This window comes from Arvicanthis niloticus, chromosome X, assembly GCF_011762505.2.
Source record: "Arvicanthis niloticus isolate mArvNil1 chromosome X, mArvNil1.pat.X, whole genome shotgun sequence".
Lineage (NCBI taxonomy): Eukaryota > Metazoa > Chordata > Mammalia > Rodentia > Muridae > Arvicanthis > Arvicanthis niloticus.
In genome coordinates, this window is record NC_047679.1 from 31,221,548 (window position 1) to 31,235,005 (window position 13,458).

The 13,458-nt window shown below is 39.8% G+C and overlaps 1 pseudogene; it reads right to left on the minus strand.

Moving 5' to 3' along the window:
• Window positions 1–12,027: 12,027 nt before the first annotated feature.
• Window positions 12,028–13,112, minus strand: LOC143435510 (mitochondrial import inner membrane translocase subunit TIM14 pseudogene; annotated as a pseudogene).
• Between the last annotated feature and the right edge of the window lie 346 nt (window positions 13,113–13,458).

A 13,458-nucleotide genomic window follows, 5' to 3' on the forward strand; every position in this document is an offset into this window, starting at 1 on the left:
CATGGTGATCTTTAGTGAAGTAGAACTTTGGTTTTGTCACTGGGATTGTATTTGTTTGTTTGTTTGTTTGGTTTGTTTTGTTTTGTTTTGTTTTTCGAGACAGGGTTTCTCTGTGTAGTTCTGGCTGTCCTGGAACTCACTCTGTAGACCAGGCTGGCCTCGAACTCAGAAATCCACTTGCCTCTGCCTCCCAAGTGCTGGGATTAAAGGCATGTGCCACCACTGCCCGGCTGTCATTGAGATTGTAGAGAGAATCTCTTTTAAGCATCACCTGTCAAAAAAAAAAAAAAAAAAAAAAAAAAACAAGTCAATGGCTAATGCGCTGAAGCAGGAAATGTGAGGTGGTACACTGGCAGGAAGAGAGAATTCTGGGAAATAGTGAGAGTAGAAAAGAGAGGTTCAAGATTGCCACAAGGAGATGAGCATAAACCTGCAAGGAGATGCTGAAGAGACACTGAAGAGGTTCGAAGAAAGAAGCAGGTCAGAACTGAAGAGAGGTAACTAACCAAAAGGTAGACATAGAATAGTTTAAATGGCTAGATGAGCTACAAGCTAGTGAGGGCAGGAGCCAAAGCTTATGGCCAAGGCATTTATTTGTCAATAATTACTCTCAAAGTCATTATTCTGGGAGCAGGAGCTGGAAAGAAAAAAAAAACAGGTTTAGTTTTTTAACAGGGACTTTTTTAGAAGGAGATAGACATTGAATAGCATCCTCAGGGAGAGGAAATTATTGCAATAAGTAATGTTGGCCCTTACAGCTCATTTAAATACACATGAGGAAAGCCATTTATTTACTCCAGCCTAATTCTTTAGGTCAACTGATCTATCTTTAGGAATATGTCAAATTAATCAGCATAATTATGAAGATTCTAAATGTATACAATGTTCTAGAACAGCGAAATATGTGAAATGAAGTGGGCAGAGAAGTGAGTTAAGTACAGTGAACTGATAGACACAGATTGAATTCAAGAGCACTCACTTCCAGGCACTAGAGAATAGCACATGGCCCATATCTGCAGCACAATTTGGTAGAGGTTCTTTTACAATGTTCATTAAAACTCTTACCTTTGGTGACAGAAAAAGAGTTGAACCTGGAGTCATCAAAAAAGGACAAAAAGGAAATGTTACTTGTGGGATTATTTAAAAGGGAAAGAAACTGTGAATTCTATAGTTTTTTCAATGTTTATGACAGATTCTCCCTTTCTCAGCTGCAATTGATTACCTGTGGCTTTTCCTCGAGGGTGGAGCTTTGTGAAGTGTCCCCTAGCTATGGTGGCAACTCAACCAGTATTATATTTATACAGGTCTTCTTAGGCAACCATGTTGAGAGTTCATGGAGTAGCATTCTTGTCATATCTAAAGACACTATCTTGCAGCAGCAGCCTGGTCCTTTGGCCTTTGCAATCTTTCTACCCATTCTTCTGTATTGCTTCCTGAGCCTTGGATGTAGGGATTGTATTGAAGATGTTCGGGCTGGGGATAGGTACCCCATGGCCACTTGTTCTCTACGTTCTGACCAGTTGTGGATCTCTGTAGTAGCTCCCAAGGGGAAGCTTCTCTAATGAAGGAATGAGAGCTATAGTTACTTATGAGTATAAGGAAACATATTTAGAATACAGTTAGAAACTATACTGGCTTAGAAAATTCATAGTAATAGGTTCTGTTCTGGGGTCTATGACCTCTCCAGCTGTGATTGGTCAGGTGTACATCACCAGGAATGAATTTGTTCCTGTTGAGTAAGCCTCATAATAACTCTCTGATAATACATTGTATTAACTGGCAAGCTGGAGTCTGTTGCCTGAGTTTATAAAGCTTTACTGGACAAGAGCCGTATTCATTTGCCTGCTGCCTATGGCTGCTTCCCTCCTACAAAAGCAAGTGTTTACAACAGAAATGGCCTGGCCTACAAAGGCTGAAATGTTTGTCTTGCCCTGACAGCAACAGATTGCCTGACACTGTGGTATAGTCACGTACATTTTCTCCAGAATGCTCATTTGTGAGTCTTTTTTCCCTGTGGGAAATGAGTGTTTGTTTTCACACATGAAAAAACACCACTCCAGCTCAAAAGATTCTTTATCAGCACGTGAAAAACCCAGAATGGTTTATTTCCAACTCTTACAACAAAACAGGAATACAGAATTATATTATTGCTTATTGCTTTCTATGTTACCAAACTACTGAAAATAAAATTGAGTTTTTATGCATGAAAATGTATTCTACAATGTGATAACTTGCTTTTTTTGGTTTTATAAAAATAAAAACCCGTTTTCCTCTTCAATTTTGACAAACTGTCACATAGAAGAAAGAACTGCTTTATGTTAAGGTGACTTGATTTATTCTGTTTTATTATTGCCAAGCAACCTCTTCTCAAATCCCAGAGTTCTAACTTCTTTTAATAGACATAGAGGCATTATCTGAGTTCCAAGATTTTATATTAAGCTCTTACAAAGTGTATTACGAATGTAGTCCACACAAACATTGAAACATAACTCTATGACAGCTGCATTAGAACCATGGCTGGTTTAGGTTACCATTTACTTTTTGAATATAGCAAATCTGTAGCAGTGGAAAAAAGCCTTCAAGAAAGTAAGATAGTAATTGGAATTGGATTATTCCCATGGTGGAATCTGTTATCAAAATGTTGAGCGAACCTGCGGTGGCGCAGCGCGTAAAGCGGCCGCCCGCCTACAGAGGGCGCGGGGCCCTCTGCGCGCGCTCTCTCTCTCTCTCTCCTCGTGCTTTCGAATCCCGCTGGGTCCCGTCTGTCTCCTCCCGCGTCTCATGGTGGGGGGGAGGGGGAAGAAAGTTTCAGCAAGCCAGCGGTGGCGCAGCGGCTAAGAGAGCTTCCTGCAGAGGGCGAGCCCGTGCCCTTTGCTCTCTCTCTCTCTCTCTCTCTCCCGGTTTGAATCCCACTTTCCCCGTGTGACTCTGCCTGAGTTTCATGGGAAAAAAAATGTTGGAGCTACATTATATGTGTTAGCATGAACCTGAACTTTCTCCCTGCGAAGTATCATTACATATACATTCAAAAAGATCATTTTTCACCTAGAACCAACCAAATTGCTACTCTTTGACATTCTGGTTGAGTTCTGGGGTAGAAGTTTTGTTTTTTATTGATTTTATCCATTTAGTTTGTATTTATGACTGTTTTGCTCACACATACAAATGTTTCCCATGTGCATACCTGGTGCCTGTGGAGGCCAGAAGAGGCCATCAGATTCCCTGGAACTGGAGTTAACGGTGTCTGTCAGCCACCGTGTGGGTGCGGGGAACTCAACCCAGGTTCTTTGCAAGAAGAGTAAGTACTCTTCATTGCTGAGCCATCTCTCCAGCCCCGTGTTGGTCTTTAAACTAGACATTGAGAAACCACTCCTGTGGCCCTAAAGAAATGAGAACTAGGCAAATATCATCTTTCAAAATCTAAGAGGTCATGCCATCCACAGTTATCTTTATTCTTGTCGTTTAGACACATCGCTCCTCCGATTCCTGCCTTCTCCCCTAGTGGTTGCTTTTGATTATCATTCAAGTAATTTTGGCTGGGGAAGCCAGCGCTTGTAGGCAGAGGCTAAGACACTGATGTACAGAGCCCAGTGACCTACACTCTCAGCCTTTCCAGTCAATTTCTATACCTTCTAGCATTTCCTAGATATATCATCCTGAGCTACACATGACCCTGTCTCAAATTTGCAAAACAACAACAAAAGGAACATTGCTCTCTATACAATAACTTCTTAATAAGTGGTCCCTTAAAAATGTAGAAGGATCATGAAATTTTGGCAATAGTAATGATTTCTGAACATAAATGAAAATTACTTTAAAACCTAATACAGAAAGATTCTGAGCTGTTTCTGGCAGGGCTTGCCCATGTGGCATGGTTTGAAGTCCCTGTACCATTGGTTGTGCTTGGGCACTCTTCACCGAGCATGCCTTCACATCATGCAATATCAGTGATCACCGTCCCACCTGAAACATCTCCACTCATATTTAAGACTGCTGTATGTCATGAATTAAAGTGTTCTCCCTGTGCAGACAAAATGTTCAGCTCTTATAGAAACATAATGGTTTAATTATGGAAAACAGACTTTTAATATCTTTCAATGATCATTCTCTAGTATGTATGAAAGAAGTATAAGTTAGGAGAGTTGATTTTAACAATTGCTGTTTGTGGACTGTTAAGGTTCAGCCAGTAATGAATGGCACCTTTTTTTAATGGTGTGTGATATATACATATATATGATATATGTGTGTATATCACATACCAGAAGCATCAGATCCTGTTACAGATGGTTGTGAGCCACCATATGGTTGCTAGGAATTGAACTCAGGACCTCTGGAAGAGCAGTCAGTCCTCTTAACCACTGGGCCATCTCTCCAGCCCCAGTAATGGCACTTCTTATGCAAGCCTGGCATCCTAAGTTTGATCACTAGGAAACCTGTACGAAGATAGAAATAGAGACCCTACCTCACAAATGGCATATATACCCACATACACCCATCATGCGCTCACATGCACAATAATTTTATTTTTAAAAGTATTTATTTTTACCTGTTTGGATGTTTTGCATCATAAGCATACAGTACTGGGGTGGCCAGAAGAGGGCAGCAGATCCACTAAGACTGGAGAGGGTTGTGAACCACCATGTGCTAGAAATCAAACCTGGATTCTCTACCACTGAGCCATCTCTCCAGGCCCACACAATTTTTAAAAACTGTTCTTTGACTGTTGAGTTGAGTTTTATTTTAAAAGTCTTTAAATAGCTGGACAGTGGTGGCACACCACTCCCAGCACTCCTATGGCAGAAGCAGGTGAATCTCTTTTGAGTTCGAGGCTTGGTCCACAGAGAAAGTTCCAGGACAGCCAGGACTATACAGAAAAACTGTCTCAAAATAAAATAAAATAAAAAGCCTCAAAATTTGGATTGGAACAGAATTTCCAATAATTTCTAAAATGGCCATAAACATATTTCTACCATTTTGTACCATCTATTTTATATAAAATGGCATTCTCAATATTGACAATTATAAAATCAAAATATTGATCAGCTCTGAAAAATTTCAAGATGCTCTGTGTTCTGAGTATCAAATATTCAGCCATGATTTAATTTGTTTTTAGATCTATTTTAAATTTTTAATTAAGTGCATGTATTTACTGTGTGCATGCACAAGCATATGTGTATGAGTGCTCACAAAAGCCAGAAGAAGGTACTAAACTCCTGGATCTGCAGTTAATTGTGAGTACTAGAAACTGAACTATCTCTCTAGCCCAAGATGTCATTCTGTATACAAAAATAAATCACTTCAATTGTATTAGTAGGCAAATCTTTTATATCATAAAATGATGCAGACACCAAAGAGTTATTTTAAAATATATTTATTTAACTATTATCAGAAAAATATTTGGTTTATATACCTATTTCTCTATCTGTATACTCAGTTTTTTTCATGGGAAAAACATAGTCATGAATGGAAAAAACTTTGGAAGTTTTGCCCTACACCACTTATGAGTACATCTACAGTATATTTCATTTGAGGAAACATAATCCCTCTATAGATCAAGAATTATTTTTTAAATTTATTTATTTATTACCATCAAATGCTGACCCACCCTTCCTGGTCCCCCACACACAGAGATTTCTCTCATCCCCCTCCCATTCTCCTGAGAGGGTGGGGCCCTCTGGGTATCTCCCCCACCCTAGCCCATCAAGTCTCTGCCAGGGTAGATGCATCCTCTCTCACTGAAGCCAGACAAGACAGCCCTGTTAGGGAACAGATACCATGGTCAGGTTACAGCTTTAGAAAGAGCCTCACACTCCAGTTGCTGAGGGCCACATTGACACTAGGGTGCATGTCTGTTACATATGTGCAAGAGGGGGGCCTTGTGTAAACCTATGTGTGTGTTCTTTGGTTGGTGGTTTAGTCTCTGAAAGCTCCTAGAGGCCCAGGTTAGCTGATTCTATTGGTCTTCCTGTGCAGTTCCTACCCCCTTCAGGGCCCTCAATCCTTTCCCCAACTCTTCCATAAGAGTCCCCAAGCTCCATCCACTGTTTGGCTGTGGGTGTCTGTATCTGTCTAAGTCAGCTGCTGGGTGAAAGCAGCTCAACTTTCTCAAATTGTCTCAAAGGCCAGTTATGCTAGGCTCCTGTCCACAAGCATAACAGAGTGTCGTTAATAGTGTCAGAAATTTTTGCTTGCGTATGTGATACATTTCAAGTTGGGCTTGTTATTGTTTGTCCATTCCTGCAGTCTCTGTTCCATCTTTGTCCCTGCATTTCTTTTAGACAGGAAAAATTTTGGATTGAAAGTTTTGTGAAGCTGGGCAGTGGTGGCGCACGCCTTTCATCCCAGCACTTGGGAGGCAGAGGCAGGTGGATTTCTGAGTTCGAGGCCAGCCTGGTCTACAGAGTGAGTTCCAGGACAGCCAAGGCTAACAGAGAAACCCTGTCTTGAAAAACCAAAAAAAAAAAAAAAAAAAAAAGGAAGTTTTGTGAATGGGTTGGTGCCCTTATCCCTCCACTGGGGGTCCTGACTGGCTACAGGAGGTGGCTTCTAGAGGTTCCATGTACCCATTGTTAGGCATCTCTGCTGACTCCTGGGAGCCTCCCCTTCTCAGGTCTCTGGGACTTCCTAAAGATTCTCTCCCCATTCCCCTCCCACTCCCCCTCCCTCTCTCCCTCTGCTTCCTATGGGTATTTTATTCCCCCTTCTATCTGTGATTCAAGCATCCTCACTTGGGCCTTCTTTCCTGTTTAACTTTTTTAGGTCTGGGGTTGGGGGCAACCATGCCAGCAGCTGCAGATTTCCATTCATTCTCCTAGCCCTCTGAGTTTCTCTTTTGTCTCTCCCCACACCTGGCCCTGCCTCCCCATTCCCCTCCCCCTCCCTTCTTCCACCAACAACTCCCACCTCTCCCTCCCTCCTCCCTCCTCCCTCCCTCCCTCTGCCTCCTATGAATGTTTTGATTCCCCTTCTAACAGTGATTCAAGCATCCTCACTTGGGCCTTCCTTCTTGTTTAACTTCTTTGGGCAGGGGAGGGAGAATATCCTAGGTATTCTGAACTTTTTGGCTAATATCCATTTATCAGTGAGTATATACCATGCATGTCCTTTTGGGTCCGGGTTACCTCACTCAGGATGATATTTTCTAGTTCCATCCATTTACCTGCAAAATTCATGAAGTCATCATTTTAAATAACCAAATAATACTCCATTTTATGAATGAGCCGCAGTTTCTGTAACCATTCTATAGTTGAGGGACATCTAGGTTGTTCCAGTTTCTGGCTATTATGAATAAAGCTGCTATGAACATAGTTGAGCAAGTGTCCTTGTGGTAGAATAGAGCATCCTTTGAGTGTATGCTCAGTAGTGATCTGCTCCTATGCATTAAATTGGACTGGGGCCTGAAGGATAAGTAGTAGTTTTTCAAGTGGAAAAGTCTAAGAGAAAATATATAAGTTTCAAGAGATAAACTGTAAGAAAACAATGCTAATTAAAAGCTTTAAAAGTTAACTGTTAATTATCTCAAAAATTGACTGAAAAGGATGAGATGAACTTCCCCTATGGATAAGAGTAGAGAAAGAACAGGTTTCAAATTCGTGAATAGTGATTTACTTCTATATAAAACACAAAGCAAATTTGATTAAAATGTTCATCGTTAGCATTTATGCACTATGGTGGTCTTTATACCTTTTGCACATTTCTAAAAAGCTACCAAAATTAAAAACAAAGGCTGAGAATATAGGTCACTGGTAGAGCACTTGCCTAGCATATGTGAGACCTTGCATTCAATTTCCAGCACCAAAAAGAGGACAAAACAATGTTAATTGAATTTACTTTGTTTAATATAAAATGGAGATGAGCCAGATATGGTGGCTCATTCCTATAATTCCTGTACACAGGAGGCTAAGCAGGAGAATCATTCAGGCTACATGGAAAGACCATAACTCAAGAAAAATAATGAAAAATTAAAATAGAGATGATTCAGTAGTTAATATATTTCAAGAAAGATAGCAATTGTTTTTTATTTGTAACTTATATGGAAATATTCTCCAATTCATAAATTTCAGGTCTACCAGGGCATCCTGAAAATTTTATGATCCGACTCCAAGACTTTATTTGCCAAATAATGTCTTTCTTTACCAAATTCCCAGGCCTTCATCTCTACCTTCTACCTCCTGACTCAAGAATATTGGAAAAAACAAATATAAAAAAGTAGGTAGTTTAGGTTTGTTTGTTTGTTTTGTTTTTCAAGACAGGGTTTCTCTGTGTAGCCCTGGCTATCCTGGAACTTACTCTGTAGACCAGGCTGGCCTTGAACTCAGAAATCCACCTGCCTCTGCCTCCCAAGTGCTGGGATTAAAGGCGTGAGCCACCACTGCCGGCCTGGTAAGCTCATTATTAAATCAAGAGATCAATTTCCAAAGTAAACCACTTAGGAGAAAACTTCAAAGACAACACCTTCATTTCAGTTCTTTTGCGGGAGACTCTTCTTATATGTCCTTCTTCCAGTCAAATATTCCCTATATTTCTCTTTCCACAACTTATACCTTATTGTGATGTAGAAACCTAGTAGGGCTCATGTACAAACATTTTTTTTCACCCAATACATTGCTATTTCATGGACCAGTAGTCTATTGTTTATCATGCACTAAGAATCCATTCTAAAATTATTCTAATGATTTCTTTTAACATCTTTCTTTTTACTTGTGGCTTAGTTGTATATAATTGTATTCCTTCAACTTTTGTGGTTGCTTCTCAGGTATTACACCAACTGTCAAGACTCATTTCTCATTAAAACTTCCATGACTAGCTCCGTTAGGAGCTCCACTGATATGTTTGTTAGTATGATTGTAAAACAATTCTATGGACTAGAAATCGGTAATGAAGTATGTGCTTAGTGTGTGGAAGAACCTGGGTTTAATCCCCAGTATGAAAGACATTGAAAATGTTCATATTTCAAGACAACTTTGTTTCGAAATGGCTTTAGCATAACCCTACAAATATTTTTGGAATGCAAACTTATGGCAAACTCCACTTAGAGGAAGAAATACCAAGAGACGTACCTTCTATTGTCTCAGAACTCATGGTCTATATGATGAAAATATCATATAAATAAATATCTAGGATGTTTTATGATGGGTTCTATATTATAAATTGAACTTGCATATGAAAGTATGATAATGAAAAAAGGGGGATTCATTTAGTTTTGCATGGTTGCTTCTTAATGAAAGTGATATTTCAGCTGCATATTGAAGGATGAATTAGTCATTTGCAATACGGGATAAACAGAAGGCTAGACTTTGGAGATAAATGATTAGGAAAGTGAACTGACTAGACACATTTTTAGAAACACACAAGGATTTAGATGAGGCAGCAATGGGAGTCATGTGGGTCAGACTTGCCAAGGAGATAAAGAATAATGGGCTTCAATATCAAAGGAGTATGTCAAAAAATGAAAGAAGGGATATAAGAAAAGATGAAATATGTGTGTGGTGGTTTTAATAAGCAACGTCCCCTATAGGTTCAGGTATTTAAACCCTTGGTCCCAGCTGTTGGTGGTGCTGTATGAAAGTTATAGAACCTTTAGGAGATGGAGTGTTGCTGAAGGAAGTACATCACTAGGGGTGGAAGTACATCACTTTGGGGCTTTATAGCCTTGTCCCTCTTCCAGTTCTCTCTCTGCTTCAGACTTATGGTTGAAACTGTGATCTCTCACTTTCCTGTTCTGGATGCCTGCTGCTGTATTTCTTCTTCAGAAACAAGAAGGTAACACAAACTCTTTCTTCCATAAGTTTCTTTCTGTCATGGTATTTTATCACAGCAACAAAATTGTAAAATATGATGTGCTATCACAAATTATAAAATAAGGAAAAAGTATAAGATTAAAGGGAAACAGAGTAAATGCATGTACAAAAGAAGAAAATGTACCGAATCTGAGTCTTTTTTAACCTATGAATGCAATAAGAGTATGGTCTAGCTTAGCTTTGCTGTGTACTAGCTAAATGTATGGCAGTGCTTGTAATTCTTTGCTTAAAGGCTAATTCAGTCTGCTACAAGTCCCCTCTGACTATGCACACTACAGGCTGGAAGTGTCAGAGAATTAAAGACTCCTAGAAGTAATCCCCAACTAATGACTAGCAAGAATTGGAAGATAAAGATTCCATTCCCCATGCAGCTTGTATGGGATCACTGTGAGTTATCCATTTTATCTCTATAACAAGACTAAGACACAGCTGTTTTATTCGGATTCCCTTGAGAACAGGTAATAGTTAATTCTGACTGTCAAACTGACTGCATTAATAAATACCTTGGGCATTAATGAGGCATACCTTTGGGTGTACCTGTGAGGCCTTTTCTACACAGAATTAACTGAGGGGGAATGACCTACACTGGTAGTGAGTGGCATATAAGCTCAGGACCCGGGAAGAATGAAAAGGGGAAAGGAGAGGCAGCCAGCTGAACACTGCCATTCTCCTTTCTTAGCTTCCTTGCCCACTGAGATAGGAGCAAGCAGTCTCTCAACACCACAGACAGGAACTCACCCCACTGATAAACTTTTCCTATCATGATACAGTATATCTCACAAACTGTGATTCAAAATAAACCCTTCCTCCCTTCCTCCCTTCCTCCCTTCTGGTGCTTTTTTGTTTTTTGGGGTTTTTTGGTCTGGTATCTGCTTGCAACACTGAGAAAAATAATATCTCTAACACCCCTGGTTAGCTGTTTTCCCTGATGTTTATCCCCTAGTGGATTACCTCCCAAGGAAATGACTGTACTTTCATTCTCATCCCACATGTTGATTAGAAAGCAAGATATGAAGGAACAAATGTGAATGGAACAGTTAAGATTAAGAAGTGGCTATGAAAAATAAATAAACAAATAAATAAATAGTAAGTACATAAGTAAATAAATAAAGCGGGCCAGAAAGACACACAAAAAAACAGTCACATCATGGAAATGATGAAACAAAAACAATCTAATAACAGACCCCTTAAAGCAGATTTTGGCTTTAGCTTCACATTAAAATCACTTGAGATGAAATAAGGGCAACACAACTATACTCAGACCCTATGCTGGAATTCTGGTATGTCTGGTCTGGTTGAGGTTTAAAGGAAATTTTATTTTATAAAAATTCTCCATGTGTTCAAGTGTGCAGCCAGACTGAGAACCACTGCCTGGAACAAAGATGGTGTTCAGGAGGTACCAAGGACACTGGTTGTAGATAGAGTCTATCCCTGCCTCCCCCTCCACACCCTCCTAACACCCCACATTGTGCTGCTCTGATATTGGTGTTATCATGAGTGGCTCAAAATAAATGTGAAATGGGGGAGACAGAAAAATAAAATTGTCTGAATATTGAATAAATGTCCACATCATATTTGAAAGTCTTCAAATTGGATTTGGCATGCTGATTCTGGCCTCAGGGTAATCTGAGTTGTTTTCTCCCTGATTCAAAACAACAATTTTAAAATAAGCGTTTGATTTATAGGATCTGCCAGATGAATGAACAACTGTGCCAAAAAGAGAATATATGGCTAGGCCTTGGTTTTCTTTTAACATCACTGGGGACAAATCCAATAGGCTAGATGACTCTTATTCATGCTCTCTATTGTCCTGATTTACAGTGGGAATTTAATTTCTGATTTGATTTTGGATAAGCTTTCAAGAAAACAATGACAAAGATCAATGCTTGTTAAGAAATGGGTCGGCAGGGAGTCTCTGGATGGGAAGACTCTGAAGGTCAGCTTCAGAACCATCCCTGAATGAGAGAAGGGAACTTATTTTAATGACTGTATTAGAAATAAGCATCGTAACACAAGGCAAGTACCCCTAGTTTTATCTCGTCAAAGAGAGGAAATATTTGTGGCACATACCGTAAACACACATACACACACAGAGAGATATTCAGATGTTTCAGATTTTTGTTTGATACTTATTCTAAAATGGAAATATTTTACTTCTAAAATTGTCACATAAAACAAAATCTTTCAGTAAACCTTCTCTCATATTTTTCTGTGACCTACTTAACTATTATATTAATATTTAGTATAAATATTTTTATTGTATGTGTATGGGCGTTTGCCTGCAAGTATGTCTGTGCACCACATGCATGCCTGGTATAGAGGCCACAAGAGGGCGCTGGATTCCCTTGGACTAGAGTGACAGATGATGGTGAACTGGCAAGTGGTTAGTGGGAACTGAACTGGGATTCTCTGGCTCTAAGGCCTTTTATTGCAAAAATGCATACTCATGATGGACTAATGGGCTTAAGAGTCACATATATTTACTTCAAGGTTTTTTGTTTTGTTTGTGTGTGTGTGTGTGTGTGTGTGTGTGTGTGTATGTGTGTTTTAGCTTGACCTTGGAGTGGGTCCTTAACTACACTGATTCTGGCTGCTATATAAGAAGATCCTCCATGGTCTGGATGGTTTAGAAACATAATTCATCCATGATCACATCTAATCTTCCCTTTCTTGGCAGTAGGGATCACACCAAGTATTAATGCTACATTCTGCTTTGTCATTGTGCGTTCAAAACCAGCTCTTATACTTCTCACCACTGAAGGCAGATTTTGGTAGACTTTGAAAAACTTGTTTTACTTATTTCATATGCTTCATGGCTTGTGAAGTACAGTGGCCTGCAAATCCCACAGCATTGATGGTCAGTCCAACAGCTCCCACTATACTGGCCATGACACCACTCCATGGCCCTGCACAACACTCATCCCAGCCCGACCACTGCCAGAACAGGCCTGTTGATTACATATGTTTATGTTTCAACCAAAAATGAGAGTACTTTTAACCAGAGGAACTATTCCTTTCATACATCATATTGTCCAGGAAAATGTCTTGTGTGTATATGTGAAATAACATAGTACCACACACATGGTTTAAAGGCAAATCATTGTTGGAGGAGCTAGCCAACCATCTGGATTTCTCTCAGAATCTTACTTCCTGATTTACTTTACTTTCTGAACATCAGAAATATCATCACCAAAGAGAAAGTGTGATGACTTGTATATGCTTGACCCAGGGAGTGCCACTATTAGGAGGTGTGGCCCTGTTGGAGTAGGCGTGTTACTGTGGGTGTGGGCTTTAAGACCCTCATCCTAGCTGCCTGGAAGTCAGTATTCTGCTAGCAGCCTTCAGATGAAGATGTAGATAGAACTCTCAGCTCCTCCTGCCCCATGCCTTCCTGGATGCTGCCATGTTCCTGCCTTGATGATAACGGACTGAACCTCTGAACCTGTAAACCAGCCCCAATTAAATGTTGTCCTTATAAGAGTTGCCTTGGTCATGGTGTCTGTTCACAGCAGTAAAACCCTAACTAAGACAGAAAGTTATTTTTTAAAATTACTTTAATATTATAGTTTTAGAAATGGGGTATATTTTAAGAAAAAAAACTGGAGCTGGAGAGATGATTCAGCAGTTAAGAGCATTGGCTGCTCTTCCAGAAGACCCC